A 22,110-nucleotide genomic window follows, 5' to 3' on the forward strand; every position below is an offset into this window, starting at 1 on the left:
TTCCAGAAAATAGCTAAAGCAGCAATTTAGAAACGCACACTTAAAATTGATAAATTAAATCAATTTATTAAGAATAGGGCCTAGATTCTCTGGCTAGAGAAAAATTTGGCTTCATAGATCTCAGCTTGACACTACACTATTATAGTAGCCAAGCATTCATTTTGGCTTGCTACTGCTTTTATACAAAACATGATCTTTTTAAGATCAGCTTAAGACTGATTACTCTGCAAAAACATTGGAAACTTCACCAACACCTTCTAAATCTCTCCAGCAGCAGCATACAAAGAAATTGTTTTGCACTACACGTATTCAAAAGGGATGATGGCTACCTTTGTGTGACTCAATCTCCTCAACTATTTTCAATCAGAACTTCACTTCCTATCCAGGATCTAAGAAACCCTATTGCCTTTAAACTATTTCTCCTGGTAGGCTATTAGTTTTTGAGGAACTATCATTTCTCTTCACTGGTATCCTATATTTTGGTTGTCAGATTATTTTAAAGCATATGTTTCCTGAATATAGAAGGAGACAAAATATACCATCCAGAAACTCTAATTCAGTATCAAAAAAGGCCAATGGCATCCTGGCCTGTATCAGGAACAGTGTGGCCAGTAGGACTAGGGAAGTGATTCTTCCCCTGTACTGGGCACTGGTGAGGCCACACCTCGAGTACTGTGTCCAGTTCTGGGCCCCTCAGTTTAGGAAGGATGTTGAGGTGCTGGAGCGTGTCCAAAGAAGGGCAACAAAGCTGGTGAAGGGTCTGGAGTATAAGTCCTATGAGGAGAGGCTAAGGGAGCTGAGGTTGTTTAGCCTGGAGAAGACTCAGGGGAGACCTTATCACACACTACGATTCCCTGAAAGGAGGTTGTAGCCAAGTGGGGGTTGGTCTCTTCTCCCAGGCAACCAGCAATAGGACAAGAGGACATAGTCTTAAGCTGCACCAGGGGAGGTTTAGGTTAGACATTAGGAAGAAGTTCTTCACAGAAAGAGTGATTGGGCATTGGAATGGGCCGCCCAAGGAGATGGTGGAGTCACCGTCCCTGGAGGTGTTTAAGAAAAGACTGGATGTAGCACTTAGTGCCATGGTCTAGTTGACAAGGTGGTGTTAGGTCATAGGTTGGACTCAATGATCTCAGAGGTCTTTTCCAACCCAGCTGATTCTGTGAAATCTTTTAGGTATCACTGACTTCTGTCTGATTCCTGATGGAACAATCTTGAGGTGAATTTGTGGTCTGACATATTGAGAAAAGGTCTAATGAAGATAAACAAATGTTTAATAATTTTCTTCTATACTGTTTGCACATGAAGTTGATTAGAGTGATGTTATTTTTATACAGGATAGTCTTGCTCCACTGATTCTCACAGTTCCAATAATCACCTAGAAAAAGTTTACCACTGTTTCACTCTATCCTAGTAATCAGTTTAGGAGGACAAAGGTACATGAACCAAAGAGTAATAGTCAAAAATTCAAACACTTGATACATGCTTTGGAAATCATCTGCTTGTTTAGAGTGACATAGTGTCATAGGTTTGAAAAGAGATATTGGAATTTTTTCCCAGTGTCTGCCCCACCTCCCCCATCTGTTTCTTCTGGGATGGGGGGGGGGGAACGGAGCAAAGCTGCACGTGCTGGGCAGCGCGGGAGTGGGGGGAGGGCGAGCTCTCTCGGGAAACACGGTTGCTGCGGGGATGGCTGGGTTTAGTTTACAGACTGGACAGAGTGGGGAACCTGGTTTCGGCCGCCTCCTTTTCTTTTCCTGAGAGGAAATTTTTCCCCCAGGGGACACCTTGCAGGGGACGACTGAAAGAGAGAGACTGACCCATCTCAGAGCGAGGTATTCTGCTTTCGGGACTGCCTTTGGGAGAAAGGACTCCTTCATCGCTGGCTGTGATGCCATTGGCTACTGGCTGCTGCGGGCGCACATGGCTGCAAGCAGCTGTTGAACTGCCAGGACAGTCTTGCCTTCCCCCTTCTTTCCCCCCGCCTCGCCCTGGGTTGCCACGGGTTTCTTCCCCTGCACCTGGGGAATTGGGACTTTGTTTTGTTTCTTCTGAAAGTTTGCACCATTTGTTGTTTATTCAGATTTTGTTAATAAAAAGCTGTTCTTTTCCTTTTCTGCACTTCCACCTGAAGTTTCTTAATTTCTAAGTTATAATCTTGGTAAACTAAGACATTTATTGGTGCCCAAATTGTAGGGCTTAACTAGAGGAAAGGTGGAAAAGGAATAAACCCTCTTGTTTAATTACCTGTGTATTACATATAGACACACCATTAGCCATCATGTGGTCCAACTTCTTTTAGCATTTGGTGGTGTATATGGTCTTTCCATTTATGGATCACTTCTTAAAGATGGACACCATGGCTGCAACAGTTGCGGCTGCAATTAAGTTTGTAAATTGGTACCAGTGGCTGAAAAATTCTGGCCCCATAGTTCTCTTTTGGAATATATATACATGGATGCATTACTACCACAACCTAGGTTACTATTTTGGGGGGTTTACTGATAATGGGACCTATTTTGGGGGAGGAATGCAGGCAAATGCTTTTTCCCAACCCTTCACCCACTTCTCATATGGCCCTACCACAGTAGCTTCTGAAGGGTTGATTTTTCCCCTGGATGTTAAAAATATTCTATTCCTGATGATGTTTTTGCTGTGTTTGTTCAGTGTGGCCTACCCAGCATTTAGAGACGGGGTGAGGTTGTCTTTGGTAACTGCCCCAAGACCTACTCCAGACACTAGGGCCCCTACCGAGGAACCTGCCCAACAGCCTGCCACTGTCCAACCACCTGCCACAGTCCAATCACCTGCCACGGCCCAACAGCCTTCCCTAGACATAAATCACTCTGATTGGATGGGAGCATGGGAGGAAATAGGCCAAGTGCTGAAGGAATACTCTCCCCCGATTGCTTGGAAGCTCTCCCCTGACCAAACACAGATCCCCTGTAGGGTTGCCGAGTGCCTGAAAGAACATCGGTCCATAAATTCCAGAGATGGACAGCTTATAGCAATGTGCTGGACCTTAGTCCATGCTTACCGCACCATGGTCTGGACTGAGCAACACCACCTACAGTCAGAAGGGAAAGATAGTGGAGTAGAGAAACCAATAGACATCACAAGTGCTCAGTCCCCAGTCATGCCAGAAGGGAAGTCACAGCCAGCGGAAGTGGCCCCAGTGCAGAGGAAGAAGAATAAAGCCAAGTCAACATGCCCAGTTAACGAGGATGGGCCTTCACAACCAGTGGAGGGACCAGAGCCTGAGATCATTACAGAATCCGTGTCATATGACCAGCTCCGCAATACGTGGAATGATGTTATTTGACGCCAAGACGAGCCCATTTTGACCTGGCTGATTTGAGTGTGGGACCTTATGGGTGAAAGCTTGCCACTTGATGGCAACAAAGCTGTTCTTGCAGGGTTAGGCATATAGTGCTTTTGGAAAACTCCACAAAAGAGTGTGGCGTAATAAACACTTGAAGAAAAGAACCAAGACCAGTGTTTACAAAGCCATAGTGTTGTCTACTCTCTTGTATGGTTCTGAATCATGGGTCATCTACCGCCACCACCTGCGTCTCCTAGAACGGTTCCATCAACGCTGTCTCCGTACAATCCTAAACATCCACTGGTCAGATTTTGTGACCAATACATCTGTTCTAGAACAAGCAGCAGTCACAAGTATTGAGGCCATGTTACTGAGAACACAGCTGCGTTGGGCAGGGCACGTCTCCAGGATGAAGGACCACCGCCTCCCTAAGATCTTGCTTTATGGTGAACTTGCCACTGGCTGCCGCATGAGAGGAGCCCCGAAGAAAAGATACAAGGACTCCCTGAAACAACATCTCAACCTTGGCCATATTGATCACCATAACTGGTCTACTCTGGCCTCCAATCGGGAGGCCTGGAGACATGCCATCTATAACGCAGCTGTCTCCTTTGAGAATGCACGCAGGATCACCTTTGAGGAGAAAAGGCAATGCAGAAAGAATCGTGTCTTGCAGAATACACCATCTAAGGAGTCTTTCTGCTGTGCCTTTTGCAATCGGATATGTCTGTCACGTATTGGCCTCATAAGCCACCAGCGTGCCTGCAACAAATGTGGATAGAGCCTTCCCAAATCTTCGTTCGTGAAGCCTAGCCATGAATTAGGAGGGACACCTTCTATTTATCCGGTAAATCCCAGATTTGGTTTGCATTGTGTTGTTTTTGGCCAAATGCTGTTCACTTTGACTTGAAGATTTGGGAGGCTAACAATCCTTAAGTTTCCTTTTGAACTGTCTTAAGATTTGGGTAATTAAGTTTCCTTTCGATTTTCTTGAGACAAGGACTTTAGGACCCAGAGAGCTTCCTTTCGATTTTCTTCTAGTCCTGCTAAGGAATTCCTGGAATGCGGTAGCTGGAGATAATGTACTGTGGGTCTCTTTGTTTTGTTTCATTTCACATGCTGCTTTGCTCTGTGCTAACAGTTGGGGTTTGTTTGTTTGTTTACAGGAAGTAACCCCGGTAATCCCAAATGAGTAACTCTACTGCGCCGTTTGAAACCTAAAATTAAGATTTGTACTTTTGTAACTCTGCATTATACGTGAGATTACAATAAATACATTTTAGGACCCAAGGAGACACAAGGAATAAGGTTAAATCAAACTTTGAATTTGTATTGCATTAGGTGTGGTGATAATCAAAGCTTGGAAGAGACCAAGGGAGCGAATACTATTGTCAAACAACTGATAGGTACGTAATTTTAAAGATTCTCTCAAATTAACAGTAGAACATACATTTTTGTGGTCTACAGCGACATCTTGTGGTTTTATGTGGTAAAGCAATTTGACTGTGTGTAAGCTGTGTCTTTCGCGGTCTACAGCGACATCTTGTGACCTTAAGTGGTAATGCAATTGGAACGTGTAAAACAGAAAATTTTAAAAAACTTAACAGGTGTGCAAGTGTATGTGTGTGAGTGTGTCTGAGATGCAGTGTCACTGCAAAGAGAGTGGGAGTCCCAATCTGCGTTTCTGAATTGCCCGCGAGGGCATTGGCCAGAGAAGGACGAAGTGAAGGACGAAGTGAATGCTAATTTAATCCATGAAGTGGTGGGATAAATTAAGAAATACCTTAAGACGGTGGAATAGATTAAGGAAAGTTTTGAAACTGAAACTAGAGTTTGATTATTGTGGTGAGGGGAAACAGTTTTCCCCCTGAAGTTATAAAATGGTAAATCCCCAGGGGGTGGTGACCCTTGAGGTTTTACCCAATGAGTGCTTCTGCAAAATATAAACATATCACAAGTAGACCGGAAGAGAAGAAAGGTAGTTGTGGTTGTTGTCGAAGTAGCCATGTTGTAGAACCACGAGGAGAAGCAGCAGCAGCCCCACTGGGGGCTGGACCCCCCCCCCCGCCCCCAGCTGGGGGTCTGCAGGGACTTGGAACAGTGTAAAACTGGGCTAAGTACCTGTAGCTAGAAAGCTAAAGAAGTTTTCTTCACCGTGAGTGAGCAGACAGAGCAGCAGCAGAAGCAGCGGCAGAACAACACTGGCCAGAGGAAAGTGGCAGAGAGCCAACAGATAAGAACTGAAGAAGCAGCAGAAACAAACATGCAGCTGAGCAGGAAGACACAGAGTTGCCTGAAGGAAAGACAGCCAGCAGCAGAGAGAGAGTGAGTGTGGGTAAGAACTGAACCAAAAACCCCAAACTCCTTTTGTGACCTTTCCTAAGTGGAGAGGATGGGCTCCTACTGAATGGAAGTCCTAAATACAGCAGCACTGCAGAGAGGAGCTGAAAAGCTCACGCGTCCTGGAAAGCTGAACCGGGACAATTAAAGGAATGCAGAGGGGGTGACCTTGGCCCCTCTCACCACTGCTGCTAAGCTAAGCTAGCAGCCTGAGATCAGAGCACAGAAGCTCTGGTAGAACTCTTGAGGTAGAGGCCTTCAACTGAAAGCTGCCCGAGATGTTCTGACTCAGGGGTGAATCCCCTGAGGAAGGGACCTTCATGGGATGTCTTACATCCCATGATATGACCATGGTGAAGCGAGTTTTGTCCCTGCTACGCAGCCCACGGAAGATAAGACCCTCGCTTGGAGATGAAGGGCCACGAGGGCTTGGATACCCCCCCGTGTGTACTGGCAGAGATCCAGCTACAGCTGCTTCATGGAAGAGAGAGACAGAGAACCTGCTGCCTTAGAGACAGTGCTGCTCTGAGAGTGGAAAAGATCTTTTCCTTCTTCCCTCCTGGACTTTTATTTGGAGGGGAGAAGAGATTCGATCCATTGTAAATACTTTTATGTCATGGTAGAGATAGCTAAGATTGTATATAATGTATTGTAGTATTTATTTTGTACAGTCATTGTAATATATAGTCCCTTCCCCTCAATTTGAGTCTCGTGTGGTGTCTGGAAAAACCATCTCACACTGGGTTGAGATGTGGGAGGGAGTTTGGACTAGGGATTTGGATTTTGGGGCTCTCAAACCATGACAATTATATAAAAGAAACCACTCAGCTGGACGAGGAAGACATTGGTGGGAGCTTAGCTTGGTTAGATTTTGAGCAAAGGGCCTAAAGACAAAAATTGCTTGATGTAATAGTGTATCATCTGAGTGGGTTTGTAAGACAATTAGTTCAGAGAAGGGACAAATTAGGTTACGACCCTCTAGTGATTCAGAGTATTTGCAACTGGGAACCGTTTTGGGAACATGACCCCTGGGTCAGCTGGCACATTACTGATGCTTGCATGGTTGGACAATCCAATCCCGCATTCTATGATATTTATCAGTAATAACCAGTACATTGTAAATTGATATACCCTTGAGAATGGGGAGTGGAGCAAGTAAAGAAATATATATTAAAACTCCTCTGGGGTGCATTTTGAAACACTGGAAGGAATTAGGCGGAATTCCTGGAGGAAATGTAACTAAAAGAACACTTTTAAAATACTGCCAGGATTTATGGCCACTGTATACATTAGATGATGGTGAAAAGTGGCCACAAGAAGAAGCCTTAATTATAATACAGTATTACAGCTCATGTTGTTTCTCTGATGTATGCAGAGATGTTTTTCACCTTGAGAAATAAACCCAAATGGTAGAAAAACTGCGGAATAAATATCCCACCCCAAGATCCTTTTGTCTTAACATTGGAAAAGGATCAGAAAAATCATAAACCGAAAAAACGTTGTTGTGATGCTTGCAGTATTGGGCAGCAGCGTCTTAAGTTAGGAAGGAGGAACAGTGATGAAGAGAGTATCTTAGACTTCCAAGAACTACAGCTAGCACCCTTTAGAGAACCAGAGCAGGCTAGACAAGGACCTAGCAGCCCGCAGCAATCAGGAATAGATGATTTGGAGAGTATAGCAGAAAGTGTAGAAGAACCAGAGGAGGGGGTAAGCAGCACACAACATAGTCGGGCTGGGAGATGGAAAACCAAAAGCAAAGCTGGGACCAAAGCAAGATCCAAAAGGGGAGGCAAGCCATATGGTGGCACCATTAAGCCAAGTAATAATGCCTGCAGGTACTCAAACCAGAGTAAAAGCTCCCTTTTCTGCAGGTGATTTAAATAGTTGGAGAGAAGAAGACAAAAGATTTAGAGAAGACCCTGAGAAAGTGACTAAACGATTTGAATTGATTGCGAAAAACCAGGACATTGACTGGGCTTATATTGATCTAATGTAATCAGAACTGACAGAAACAGAAAAAGAACTTGTAATCAACACAGCTAGACAAACCGTAGAAGCACAGATTGCTACAAATGTTTCAAGAGGGAACATAGATGTCATTTTTCCAAAGCAGAACCCTAATTGGGATCCAAATGATCCAGTGCAATATGGGTTGCTAGAACAATATAGAAATTTAATCCTGGTGGGATTAAGAAATGCCATACTGTAGGAGGCATGTCCCAGGGGTGCAGGGGGACACACCGAGGGCAGAGAAGCCAAGTGACATGCACTGGGACAGACGACCCCATTGGTCACAAGGTCACATGGTTTTAGGGGATAAAAGGGAGTGCCAAGTTTGAATAAAGTCTCTTTGATTTCCACCTCATCGGAGAGTGGTCTGCATTTCTTTATCATATAGAGACCCCACGTTACACGTGGCGACCCAAATTTGGGGCTTAGAACCTATATTAGGCTAGATTACAATACCCTGAATCAGGAAAATATCGGTAAATTCCAGGTATCGTATCAATTTTCTGGGTACGGGAATTTTTCACCGAAAAAACCTAGACATCTATAAGCGTTGTCTGAGTCGGATCCGAGAAACGCAAGTTAATATAGTGAGCTCAAAAAATATTAGGGAACAAAGAAGAAAAGAAGAAGGAGAAATGGAACGGTGGGCAGCGAAGAACGGAGTCGGGGACCACACAGGCAGAAACAGGCAGCGAAACAGCGAAGCTGAGTGAGTTACCAACACTACAACCCCCAGCCCCCACCGAGGGAGCTCGGAGCTGTTGTGTTCGTCTCGAGAGCTGCCGCCAGGAGCTCCGCAGCTAAAAAGTGATGGAGACCCCATGCAGAGGCAGCTAAAGCTGCCCTGTGCCTCCCCCCCAGATGCCCCGGGGACTCCAGGACCCCGCATGCCCCCCCGCTGCCCCCCCCCCGTGCACACTGCACTTTGCAAGCATCAGGAAGCGGACGAACCACTTGCGTGCCTCCAGCCGCCCTCCCCCCTCCCCCCCCCACCGCCTCAGGGACCCCACACCGGATGCGCCAGGACTGCCGCCGAACAGAGCCCGGCGCCACCTAAACATCAACACCGGAGGTAGCCCGCCGCCTCTGCCAGCCCCGCGCCCACGCTAAAAGCCGCATCGGACCGAGCGAAGCCATGTTGGGACCCCGCTGGCACCCAGAGCCCCCGCAACACACAGTGTACTGGGGGAGCCCACTGCCACCTTCTGCCGACCCACGCATGCCTGCAGCCACTGCGTGAAGCCTCCACGCCGTGGAACAAACCGCCAGGACCACCGCACACCATCAGGGAACCTGCCGCCACTTGCCGCCACTTGCCGCCACCACCGGAGCCACCCCGGACTCCGCACCGTGCTGAGGGACCCCCCGCCGCCGCCTGCCACTGCCCCCAAACCGCCGGAGCAGCAGCCAAGACCCAGAGACCACCGGACGCTGCAGAGAAAACAGCTGATCCAGAAACCAAAAGTAAAACTCAGCAGCCAAAGAACCCCCATCCACGTGTATCCACAGCAGCCAGACTAAGGTAAAAAAAAAATGGGAAGCTTTCTTTCCACCAAAACCTCACAAGACATTGAAACATTAACTCTACTGCTAAGATCTTACCACATCCAAACTACAAAGGCAGAATTTCCAGAATTAGTAAGATTTATTAAGTCTGTATACCCCATGCTGCCACTAACAAGTGTTACATATAGACATATGGGAAAGACTGGGACACATTCTGAACCAAAAGACCGAGGCAGGCAATCGCCAAGCCGATAATATAATTCCAGCTTACACAGTGATAATGTCTGCCCTCCACAAAGCACATGAGCGAACGGAAAAATTATCCCACACCAACACCCCACCACCCATCCACACTGCTAGCCTCAGCCCAACTCCTAGGCGTAGAAACAAATTCACGAGGTTTACCGGGGGGAGGGGAAGGAGCCGTTCGTGAGTTAAGTTACAGATCGTGAGCCAAGAGCCACAGGAACACAGGTCGCTGGGAGGGAACAGAGCCTGAAATGCAAGATCCCGACCCATGGGATCAGCGCACAGGGCTCCGTTGCAGCAATGAGGGGGGTAACCCAGCATATTTGCCACCCTGCGCCGCGGATGACCACCGACCATGTGTACCAGGGTGGGCGCTGCCATCTTGCCTGCCAAACGGACCAGAAGCCGATCCGTCTCTTCCGCACCCTGCTCCAACCGCCGGCACGGGGATGGGAGGGCCCCTCCCCTGCGCTGCCTCCACCCCCCCCCTCCCCCCCCAGGGAACCAGGTTTACTGGGGCCACAGGGGGGGAGGCATGGAGGGGTGAGGAAGAGGGACCAGGGATGGTTCCACCGGGAGGGAGTGAGGAGACAAACGGGGGAAGGTCAGTTGACAAGTGGGACCGATGTCGGGATGAGGCATTTCGAATGGGAGATTTGCAGGTTATCCATGCATGCCCAGTCGATTTTAGCCAATGTCAGCCCCCTCAATTCCAGCCTCTGTCATATGAGGTGACAAAGGAATTGAGGCAACTGGTAAGAGATGCTGGCATGTCCTTAACCAATACCTTCACGTATTTGGAGACATTGAGTTCCATCTATTTTTTCACCCCACATGACTGGAAGAATCTAATGAAATTAGTTCTTAATAACACCCAATATACAGTCTGGTTAACTGACTATCGGGAGAATTGTGCTAAGTATGCAGCCAACACCCAAGCAGGCATAACAACAAACCAATTAACCGGGGAGGGAAATTACACCACAGTAGATGCCCAATCAACCTATCCCCGGGAGGTGTACAAAGTAATAGCCAAACAGGCACTGAAAACCATGAGAAAACTTCCCACTACAGACCAAGATAGCAACCCGTCATCCACAAAACTGTTACAAGGTTGTACTGAACCATATTCACGATGCTTAGATTGGCTGCAATCTGCTTTAAACAAGCAAGTTGAGTACAATGAAGCCAGAGAGATGCTTTATAAGCAACTGGTTTTTGAGAAGGCAAACACGGGCTGTAAAAAAGCTTTGCAAGCCCTTCCTAAAAAGGAGAGCTGCAGCATTGCTGAGCTGGTTTGACCCTACCAAAGAGGGTCTGTGGAGCACCAGTCTGCCTCTTTAGCTACAGCCCTAAGTGCTCAGCTAGAAGTGCAGGAAGGGGCCAGACACGGAACGAATTGCGTTAGATGTGGTGACCCTGACCACTTTCAAAGGGATTGCCCTTGGAGACCCTTAGCAGCAACATCCCACAAGTACCTAAACAGCAGGGAATGGGCTGAGTTGTACCAAGGGTGCCGTGGACGGGGCAGGGGCCACGCCATGAGCACCGCACTGCTTGCTGCCGTGCTGCTCGCCATCCTCCTCCTCTTTGCCACCCGTTTTCGCGAGCAAGAGAGGAAGCAGCTTGAGGCAAGCTACAATGTGCCAACAATCAGCCCCGGGATATACCCCTGTATTCTGCACCTCCAAGAAAGGTGGGAGGTGGAGAATGCTGCAGGATTTAAAAGCAGTAAACGCAGTAATAGAACCGATGGGAGCATTGCAGCCTGGACTGCCTTTACCTGCTATGCTCCCAGCAAATTGGCCACTAGTGGTAATTGATTTAAAGGACTGTTTCTTTACCATCTTCCTACACTCTGAGGATGTGCCAAGGTTTGCTTTTTCTGTCCCGGTCTTGAACAATGCACAGCCCATGCAGAGGTATCACTGGGTTGTCCTTCCTCAGGGAATGAAAAATAGTCCAACAATATGTCAAATAGTAGTGGCAAATGCTATTCATCCCATCAGAAGGTGTTTTCCTTCAGCTATCATCTATCATTATATGGATGATATCTTAATTACCATGACCACAGAACATAAACTGCAAGTTGTTGTTACTGCTCTAACCGATGCTGTCCAAGATGCAGGGTTACAGGTTGCTCCAGAGAAAATCCAGCAATCGCAACCCTGGACTTACCTTGGATGGGAAATCACGCAACAGGAAATTTCTCCACAGCCACTGCAGCATGAGTTAAAAGACACTTTAACTTTACACGAGTTGCAAAAACTTCTGGGAGCCATCAACTGGTTAAGGCCTATTTTAGGCATAATCACAGAGGAGCTACACCCTCTATTTGAGCTGCTAAAGGGGGACTCCGACCTAACATCTAGCCGGTCTCTGACAGCAGAGGCAAAGCAGGCGTTAGACACTTGTGCCAAGGCAATAGAAGGCAGACAAGGCAGAAGGAGAAATCCTGAACTGCAAATCTGCCTAGCCCTTGTTCCCAGCAGGTATCAGCCATTTGCAGTTTTGTTTCAGTGGGATCAGACTGAAAAAGACACACTGCAAATTCTAGAGTGGCTGTTTCTGCCCCACACACAACCTAAAACTGTGTGGACTGCTAATGAAATGTTTGCCAAGCTTATCATTAAAGGCAGAGGACGACTACAGGAACTGGATAGGAGAGACCCTGCCACCATCTACATCCTAGATGCAAAGGACAACCTTGACTGGATGCTAGCTGAGGATGCAGGATTCCAGGCTGCCTTGGTAGGCTTTGACAGTGACATTTCAATTCATCTCCCTAAACACAGATTGTGGGCAGAAATCGATAGTTTACCTTTAAAAGCCACAACCAGATGCAAACATGAACCGGTGAAAGGCCTCACAGTCTTCACAGATGCATCTGGAAGAACACGAAAAGCTGCAGTGACCTGGGTAAACCCTGACACAAGACAATGGGAACGAGAGGTACAGACCATGAACCAAGGTTCTGTGCAGGTTCTGGAACTGGCTGCCATTCGTATTGCCTTGGGGAAATTTTCTGAACAACCTATTAATATTGTAACTGATTCCTGTTATGCTGCAGGGTTAGTGTCCCATCTTGAGAGTTCATTTCTTTGGGATGTCGCTAACCCTCACCTGTTGTTTGAAATGCGTTCTGTATGGTTTTTTGTCAGTCACAGAAAGTTTGATTTTTATATAATGCACACAAGGTCACACACTGACATGCCAGGGCCAATAGCTGACGGGAACCAAGAAGCTCACAAAGCAGCAATGTTTAACATTGTACCTAGAGTCTTAGAGCAAGCGAAATTGTCTCATTCATTTTTCCATCAGAACACATGTTCTCTGAAGAGACAATTTCAAATAACAATCAGGCTCGAGACACCATCATGTCATGCCCAGACTGTCAGAAAATCACACCCATGCCATCTCAGGAAGGCGTTAACCCCAGGGGGTTAATGGCAAATCAGATTTGGCAAACAGATATCACACACATCTCCGAATTTGGCACATTAAAATATGTACACGTAACCATAGATACACACTCACAATACATAACCGCCACAGCACACACTGGGGAAAAGGCCAAGGATGTAATAAGACACTGGCTCAGTTGTTTTGCTACCCTTGGTACCCCAAAACAGATCAAGACCGACAATGGACCAGCTTTCATCTCAGAAAAGGTAAGAAATTTCCTGTCAAACCGGGGAATTTCACACATCACAGGTATTCTGCACTCACCCACCGGACAGGCAATTGTTGAAAGGGCACATCGCACACTAAAAGACATGTTAGCTAAACAAAAAAGAGGGGAATCTGTCTGTAGCCCGCAAGAGTGTCTGTGGAAAGCCACATATGTCATAAATTTTTTAAATTGTGACAGTGCTGAAAGAAGTAGGCACGAAAGGCAGCACAGGCCTCAGGCTTTTGCCTCTCCCAAACCACCGGTCATGGTAAGAGACTTGATTTCAGGGCAGTGGACGGGACCGTTGGATCTCATGACTTGGGGAAGAGGCTACGCCTGTGTGGTTACAGGGAAAGAGCTGAAATGGATTCCTTCTAGGTGTGTTAGACCCTACCTAGGTACACAACCACAGCAACAAGAACCAGAGTAACGCAGAACTTATAAAAAAGTTATGTTTACATTTCAGGTTTACATTTAAGGACAACCAGTGTGGCAAAAAGCAGTCTATAAAAATCCATGAATGTGTGTATGATTAATAGAATGACGGCCATCAGTGAATGCGTGTGTGAGTGAATAAGAGAATTGTTTGACTGGACAAGTGCCTTAAACATCAAACACCTCACAAAAATAACACTACCTCCGCCACATGGTCACTTTAAGAGAATTTAGTTTTGCTAAGCATAGCCTGTTTTTGAAATAAAGTTGAACTCCCCAGTTATTTAAACCCTCAGATTAATAAAGATTATAAGTATGCATGGTTGGGCTAAAGCCCCTAGGTTAATAAAGTTATTTCTCCAAGTTGCACTACCCCTTAGAAATATAAGAAAGTTTTAAAAGGTTTACAATAGATGTATAAGAGGCCAAAGCAAGCGATGTGCTGGGTCATTGCAAGCTTCGGTAGTTTACAATGTACTATTCTGATTGTTTGCACTGTTGTTTTTGCACTGTTTTCATGACCTTCTTAAATAATTGAGAAGGGGGTGATGTAGGAGGCGTGTCCCAGAGGTGCAGGGGGACACACCGAGGGCAGAGAAGCCAAGGGACATGCGCCAGGACAGACGACCCCATTGGTCACAAGGTCACATGGTTTTAGGGGATAAAAGGGAGTGCCAAGTTTGAATAAAGTCTCTTTGATTTCCACCTCATTGGAGAGTGGTCTGCATTTCTTTATCATATAAAGACCCCACGTTACACCATACCTAAAGCAGTAAATTGGGCAGCTTTGTATGAAGTGAGACAGGGATGAGACGAAACCCTCAGAGAATTTTTAGACAGACTTAGAGATGCTATGAGAAACTACACTACCCTAGACCCAGCATCACAAGGTAAACTACAACTAGTAGGGCTCCTAATGGGACAAAGCAATCATGATATTAGAAAAAAGTTACAGAAAATAGATCATCCTGCCAGTAAAGACTTATGCTAATGAATGAAGCTTGGAAAGTATATAACAACAGAGAGAAAAGGGAAGATAGAAAATTAGCAAGGGTAATAGCGGCTGCTATGACCCAAAACCCGAATTCCTCAGGACCAGACACAAAGGGTCGGGGCAGAGGCCAGACCACTAGGGGAAGAGGAGGCTTCCCCCCCCCAGCAGCCAAGAATAGGACAAAATCAGTGTTCCTATTGTCTACAAACGGGCCATTGGAAATGAGACTGTCCTAAGTTGGCAAATAAGAACTCAGGAGGAACTGTCATCGCTCATCAGAATGGAGAATGAGGGGGACTGATGGATTTACCCCTGGCAGATCCATTGGTCAAAATTGGGCTAGGGGAAAATGAAATAAATTTTCTAATTGACACTGGAGCTACATTTTTGGTTTTGAATCAAAAACTAGTACCTAAAAGTGGTGAATTTTTTCAAGTTATAGGAGCAACAGGTCAACCAGAAAAAGCTTTCTTTCTGAAACCCCTCAGGTACAAAATTGGGAAACATGGGAGTTCATCAAGTTTTATATTTGCCTAATTCCCCTAAGCCTTTGCTGGGGAGAGATTGATTAGAAAACCTGGGAGCTGTGATTAAAATTGACAAAGGTAAATTTGAATTTCAGGTAAATGAAGAACAACTAATAGCAGCCCTGAGTTTGGCCATGAGCTGCATAGAACCAGAGCAAAGCAATCAAAAGATCAGTCAAATTTTGGATCAGGTGGGCTACCGATATACCTGGCAGATCAAAACAAGCAACCCCCATTCAAATAGAACTACTGCCAGGAGCAAAACCAGTAGCCAGAAAACAATATCCATTGAGACTAGAAGACAGAAAAGGAATTGAACCTTTAATTGAAAACTTTTTGAAATTAAGGCTCTTAAGAGAGTGTGAATCAGATTTTAACACCCCAGTTCTCCCAGTCAAGAAACCAAATGGGGCCTATAGACTAGTTCAAGATTTAAGGGCTGTAAATGAAATAGCAAAAACTATTTATCCCGTAGTGGCCAATCCCTATACACTTTTGACAAAATTAAAAGACAATTTGATTTGTTTTACAGTATTAGATTTAAAAGACGCATTTTTCTGTCTCCCCTTGGCCCCAGAGAGCCAAAAGATATTTGCATTCGAATGGGAATCAGTCAGTAGCGGAAGAAAGATGCAATTAACCTGGACTGTTTTACCTCAGGGGTTCAAAAACTCGCCCACTTTGTTTGGTAATCAATTGGCCAAAGAATTAGAACAATGGGAACAGCCGCCAGGAGATGGCGCTCTTCTGCAGTATGTAGATGACTTATTGATAGCAACAGAAACAGAAGAGGAACGTGTACAATGGACAATCTCTCTCTTAAATTTTTTAAGTTTAAACGGTTACCGAGTTTCCCAACAGAAAGACCAGCTGGTGCAAGAGAAAGTGGTGCACCTGGGATACGAAGTGTCTGGAGGACAGTGGTCTCTAGGAACAGCGAGGAAAGAAGCAATCTGCCAAACACCCAGACCAGAAACGGTGAGAGACCTACAAGCCTTTCTAGGAATGACAGGTTGGTGCCATTTATGGATATATCAGTACGGGGTACTTGCAAGGCCTTTGTACGAACTGCTGAAAACAACCAAAATTAACATAATTTGGACCCCTGAAGCGGACAAAGCCTTCAAATGACTAAAGCAAGAACTCATGAGGGCTCCGGCGCTGGGTTTGCCTGACATAACAAAGCCCTTTTGGCTGTTCTCGCATGAACATCAAGGGATGGCTTTAGGGGTCCTGGCTCAGCAGCTGGGGCCATATAAAAGAGCAGTAGCCTACTTCTCCAAACAGTTGGATGAGGTGAGCAAAGGATGGTCCACCTGCCTGAGAGCAGTAGCTGCAGTGGTTGTAAATACAGAAGAAGCCAGGAAACTTAAAATGGGGAAGAAAATGACTGTGTTAGTGTCCCATACCGTATCAGCAGTACTGGAGCAAAAGGGTAACCATTGGTTATCACCTTCCCAGTTCCTGAAATACCAGGCGATCCTGGCCGAATCAGATGATGTGACCATTCAGGTGACTAACATTTTCAATCCAGCTTCATTCCTAGAAGGAAGGATGTCAGCCGAACTGCTTGAGCATGACTGCCTGGAAAACACTGATGGAGTATGCTCCAGCTGCCCAGACCTTAAAGAAGAAGTGCTTCAAGATGCAGACGACTGGTTTTCGGATGGCAGCAGTTTCGTGAAGCAAGGTGTAAGGATAGCTGGTTATGCAGTTACTACAACAGAAAAGGTAATTGAGTCAAACCCTTTACCTGCAGGAACTTCCGCCCAGAAAGCAGAACTGATAGCTCTTACCCGAGCTCTCGAACTGGCAAAAGGGAAGCGAATAAACGTCTGGACAGATTCCAAGTATGCCTTCTCTGTTGTACACGCCCACAGCGCAATATGGAAAGAACGGGGGCTATTGACTGCCCAAGGAAAAGCTGTAAAGCATGTGGAAGAGATTCTCCAACTGTTAGAAGCCATCCAACTCCCAACACAGGTGGCTATAATGCACTGTAAAGGACACCTGAAAGGTAACACGGTTCCAGAAATAGGCAGTAGGAAAGTTGATGCAGAAACTAAATTAGCTGCCGCAAGAAGCGGAGAATTAACAATAGCAGCTTTAGTGCCAGAAAAGCTAGACACAGATTTCCAGCCAGAATACCAAGAGGCAGATCATAAGTGGATACATAAAAATGGAGGTAAGCTATTGGACAATGGGTGGGGCCAGTTGAAAACGGGACAGCTAGTATTGCCAAGAAAAATGGTATGGCAATTTGTAAAAGTGGAACATGACAAGACTCATTGGGGCTTAGATCCACTCTATCAACATTTAAAAACTAGAGTGGCAGGACCAAAATTATTTACTGCAATAAAACAGGTTACATCTCGATGTGAGCGTTGCCTGAAAAATAACCCAAATACTGGGAACAAAATACAACAAGGGGCAATAAACAAAGGAAAATTCCCAGGTGAAGTTTGGCAAATTGATTTCTCTGAATTACCAAGAAAAGGGGGGTACAGATATCTCTTAGTTTTGACAGATACATTTTCTGGATGGCCTGAAGCTTTCCCGTGCAAAACAAATAAAGAAAGAGAAGTGATCAAAGTTCTGTTGAACGATATTATACCATGATTTGGAGTGCCAAGGAGCATCTCTTCAGACAGGGGTTCACATTTTTGTGCAAAGGTTATACAAGCAGTAAGTAAAGCATTGAAAATCAAATGGCAATTGCATACACCCTACAGACCCCAAGCGAGTGGGCAAGTAGAAAAAATGAACCATCTAATTAGACAACAAATTACTAAAATATGCCAAGAAACAAATTTTCAGTGGCATCAGGCTTTACCTATTGCTCTGATCAGATTGAGGGTCAAACCAAGATCAAAAGAAAAATTGAGTCCATTTGAGATTTTATATGGTAGACCCTATGCGATGCAGATTGTAAATAGTGAGGCAGTAGATCAAATAGGCAATCAATATCTGTATGATTATGCTGTAGGAAATCAATTTGCTGTAGGAAAACAATTTGATAAAAATGCTACAGTGGTGTTAGAACACCAACCAAAACAGTCTGATTGTAAACTACATCCATTCAGTCCCGGTGATTGGGTATATGTTAAGAATCTTTTAGGAGAACTTCTGCAAGAAAAGGGGGAAGGACCCTTCCAGGTGTTGTTGACCACCTTCACAGCAGTCCGGGTAAAAGAACGGCCAACCTGGATCCACTACTCCGGAGTCAAAAGAGCTCTAGAAGACGGTGAAGAAAGCTCTTGAGGAGAACTGAACCATGGACCTAAAACCAATGCTGATTCTTGGACTTTTGATAAGTATAACCTTATCCCAAGCTCCTACTCTAGAGTGGTCATGGTTGAGTGCCCAAATTATAGAATCATTCCCCTGGGTGGGGATACATCCCTCAGCTGATCTAGAGCCTAGGCCAATCTTAGCCATTTATGTGCTACATCATCATCATCATGGCTAGGCTTCACGAACAAAGATTTGGGAAGGGTTCTACCCACGTTTGTTGCGAGTGCGTTGGTGGTTAAAAAGGCCAATATGAGACAGGCATGTCCGGTTGCAAAAGGCACAGCAGAAAGACTCCTTAGATGGTATATTCTGCAAGGCACGATTCTTTCTGCGTTGTCTTTTCTCCTCAAGAGTGATCCTGCATGCTTTCTCAAAAGCATCAGCAGCGTTACAGATGATGTGTCTCCAGGCCTCCCGATTGGAGGCCAGAGTAGACCAGTTATGGTGGTCAATATGGCCAAGGCTGAGATGATGTTTCAGGGAGAATGTGCTGCATAATAACAGGCCATATACACAAGACTGAAATAAAGCTCAGGACTCATTAGATATCATAATAGGAAAATCGGATGATGAAATACAAATAGGGTGCAAAGGTGTTAATACTTGAACACAAAAGACAAAACAGGTCAAGCTGACAGTAACCTCCATGACAAACCAGTCACTTATATTTAGTCAAACAGACAACACAAGTAATGAGGTTTGGCTTGAAAGAAAGGGTCCAATTTCTTGTCTATGGGACGATACTCAAGAAAACGAGTAGGATAAAGCCCAGTGTGAGATGAAGTTACTGTTAGATCAATCAGTTTCAGTTCAGTGCTCATGGATGAGTAAAGATAAAGGTGCTTCCAAAAACATTTTTTTTTATCAGACTTAAAAAAAAAAGAGTCTTACTACTAAAGCACCTATCGAAACGACTCCCGAACCACTTACTGAGGCACTCACAACTCCCTCCCCAAACTGTGAAAGTATACATAACTTAACCTTTATTGGACCTCATGTAATTAGACAATCCAATGAAGAAAAGCTATTACTAGATTCTACATATTCACTGAAAAGAGTTCAAATAAATGTCCAAGTGAATATATCCCACATACAGAAAAGTTGCCAGCCTTATATATAGCAAAGTCTTAAAGGATGGAATGCTTGTCTGGCAACTAGATCCTACCATACCAGGAAACAAAGAGATATACCTGGGTGGGTTGGCACAGGGTTAGGTGTATTAAATACTATAGATCAAGAAGTATTTTAACAAACTCAGTGCTGTCACTTCCGATTTAGGAAAACTCAAAGTCCCTTTGAAATCATCTATGATCACATTGGCAGAAACCCAATCTCTAGCTGTCAAATTATTAACATTGGTAGCGAACTACACTGGAAGTATTAGTAAAAAAGTTGCACTTGCAATCCAGTGTATCCAGACTCAACAATGGGTACAATCTATAGCTGCAGGAAAACTCAGAGAAGGAACATCAGGGATATTACCCCAAGAAATTAGAGAATTAATAGCGAGAGTGGATTCCACTACTCAGTCTGAAAAAGATCATCAAGCCTGGTGGCAATTAGTGAATTTCACCTACAATCCACAATATGAACGAATTGAAGCATATGTGCTCACTATTAGTGCAGCACAAGAACAGGAGATCTTTCCTGTTCTAACCCTGGGAGCTATACACCAAAATGTCATTGTCAGACCCTTAGGTCATAGTGTTTGGGCAAGTTATGATCAGACCAAAGGCAAGTGGCAATCGATCAGCACCGAGGTCTGTATTCCCAGAGAACAGTTAGGATACATCTGTGAAAATGCAGTAATAGAAAATGAAGACGTGTGTTTAGATATCGAAGAAAGTACATGTACCTTTGAAATGTTCTCACACACTAAAGCCCAGACACAAGTATTTTATGTAGGAAATGGATGTGCATGTGTTAGAACTGCTTGTGTTAATATTACTGTAGATAATTGTCATGAAATAACTAATGGTACTAATTTTTGTGTATGTAATTTCACTAAGATTGTAGGTTTTAATTATGTTGCACCAGTAACAACTCAACAATTGATTAGAATAAATTATACTTTGTATCATGATATACCTAAATTACAGATAGGCATGAATATTGATCTTTTTAAAGCAATGCTTAAACACCCAGATGTAGAAAAGCTAGTCCAAGAAGTAAACAGAACAACCCAACGCATGCTGTGGGGAGTGAAACATGACTCCGAAAATATAAAGTCTATTTTAGCTGATACAGAACATCATTGGTGGGACATCCTAGTAGGATACTCTCCTAGAGCAACACAAGTATTTAATTTTCTGATACATCCCATGCTAGTTATATTGGGAGGAATGATCATATTATCCTTCTTGAACATCTACCTGTGGTATAAGTTGAGCATTATAGTAAAGAGAACACAAACAATGTGGGCAATGATGTACACTTACCGAAACCCTTTGTCTTTAGAACTTGATGAAAGAATTCTTAAGTCCTGAGAAAGGGGGGGAAATGAAACAGAGCAAGGATTTTTAGATGCTGGGATCCTGCTCTGAGAAGTTCACAGATCCCACTCTGAGGAATGCTGCATTTAGGTTAAAATGACAGAGACAGAGAACATGTGTTAATGAGATTAGTTAAGGGAGAGAAGGTACCAGGCTCCGAGAGGCCTACCTGTGCTTAGTATGCTCTATTCTAATGAAAGATAACAAAAAGATTGGCCTAGTAGTCATAAATTAAATAGGATGGATGTTACAGTATGAAAATTGTGTGAACAATTTTCTTTGCATTTCTGTGTGTTTCACCTTGGCATGGCTGGGTACAGATAGTAAAAAATGCTGCGCCACTAATATGGCTGCAGGCCTTGTGCCAAGGTGAAGGAGGAGTTCTTTTGGCAAGAAAACAAGTTCTATGGTCACCTGCAGTTATCCAATTAGTGCTGTATACCACAATATGTTTTCCTTATGTAACCAATGTAGTGTGAACAAGAAACTAAGCGTCATGAGCACTATATAATCTGTGTTTCTCCTAATAAAGAAGACATTTTGCCTGATCATATTGATCCTGGAGCACTCTGTCAGTTCCCTTCCATCAACAGATGGACATTTGGGGGGGTGAAGAGCTGAGTAAAGGGGTTTTTAGCAAGACTTTAGCACATAGTCAGGAAGAGTTGGAAAGTTCATGACAAAGAAAAGAAACAACCCTCATGAGGTTGAAGAAACAGGAACGACCCCCAGAAATCTCCCCAAAAGGATGACTCCTCCTCAAGCTCTGCCTGAACCCCACCTAATATGAATATTATAACTAGATGATGTAATTTTAATGAATATTCACGTAAAATATTGTAATCTCTCACCAAAACTGTATAAATTACCTGACTTTTCACTGAGAACTTCGGAGCTAGTTTGTGCAGCGATAAATGCCTAGCACCCCAACGTTGCTTGAAATAAATACCTTTGCTGCTTAAAGATCAAATTTTGTCTCTGAGCAGTTATTTTCTGCTGTTTTTGGCATCAAGGGTGAGGCTCCAGAACACCTGCAGTGCATTGATGACATCATCATATGGGGCGACACAGCAGAGGAGGTTTTTGAGAAAGGAGAGAAAATCATCTGGATTCTCCTGGGAGCCGGTTTTGCCATCAGAGAAAGGTCAAGGGACCTGCCTGAGAAATCCAGTTCCTGGGGGTGAAGTGGCAAGATGGACGTCATCAGATCCTGACAGAAGTCATTGATAAGTTCACAGCAATGGCCCCACCGACCAGCAAGAAGGAAG

General features: G+C 44.7%; 1 protein-coding gene across 1 annotated transcript in view; it reads right to left on the reverse strand.

The window, feature by feature from the left end:
• The window catches only part of LOC135405146 (homer protein homolog 1-like), a 230,163-nt gene that overhangs the window by 105,628 nt on the left and 102,425 nt on the right, over nucleotides 1-22,110 (reverse strand). The window lies entirely within an intron of this gene.

Source organism: Pseudopipra pipra, chromosome W (assembly GCF_036250125.1).
Source record: "Pseudopipra pipra isolate bDixPip1 chromosome W, bDixPip1.hap1, whole genome shotgun sequence".
Lineage (NCBI taxonomy): Eukaryota > Metazoa > Chordata > Aves > Passeriformes > Pipridae > Pseudopipra > Pseudopipra pipra.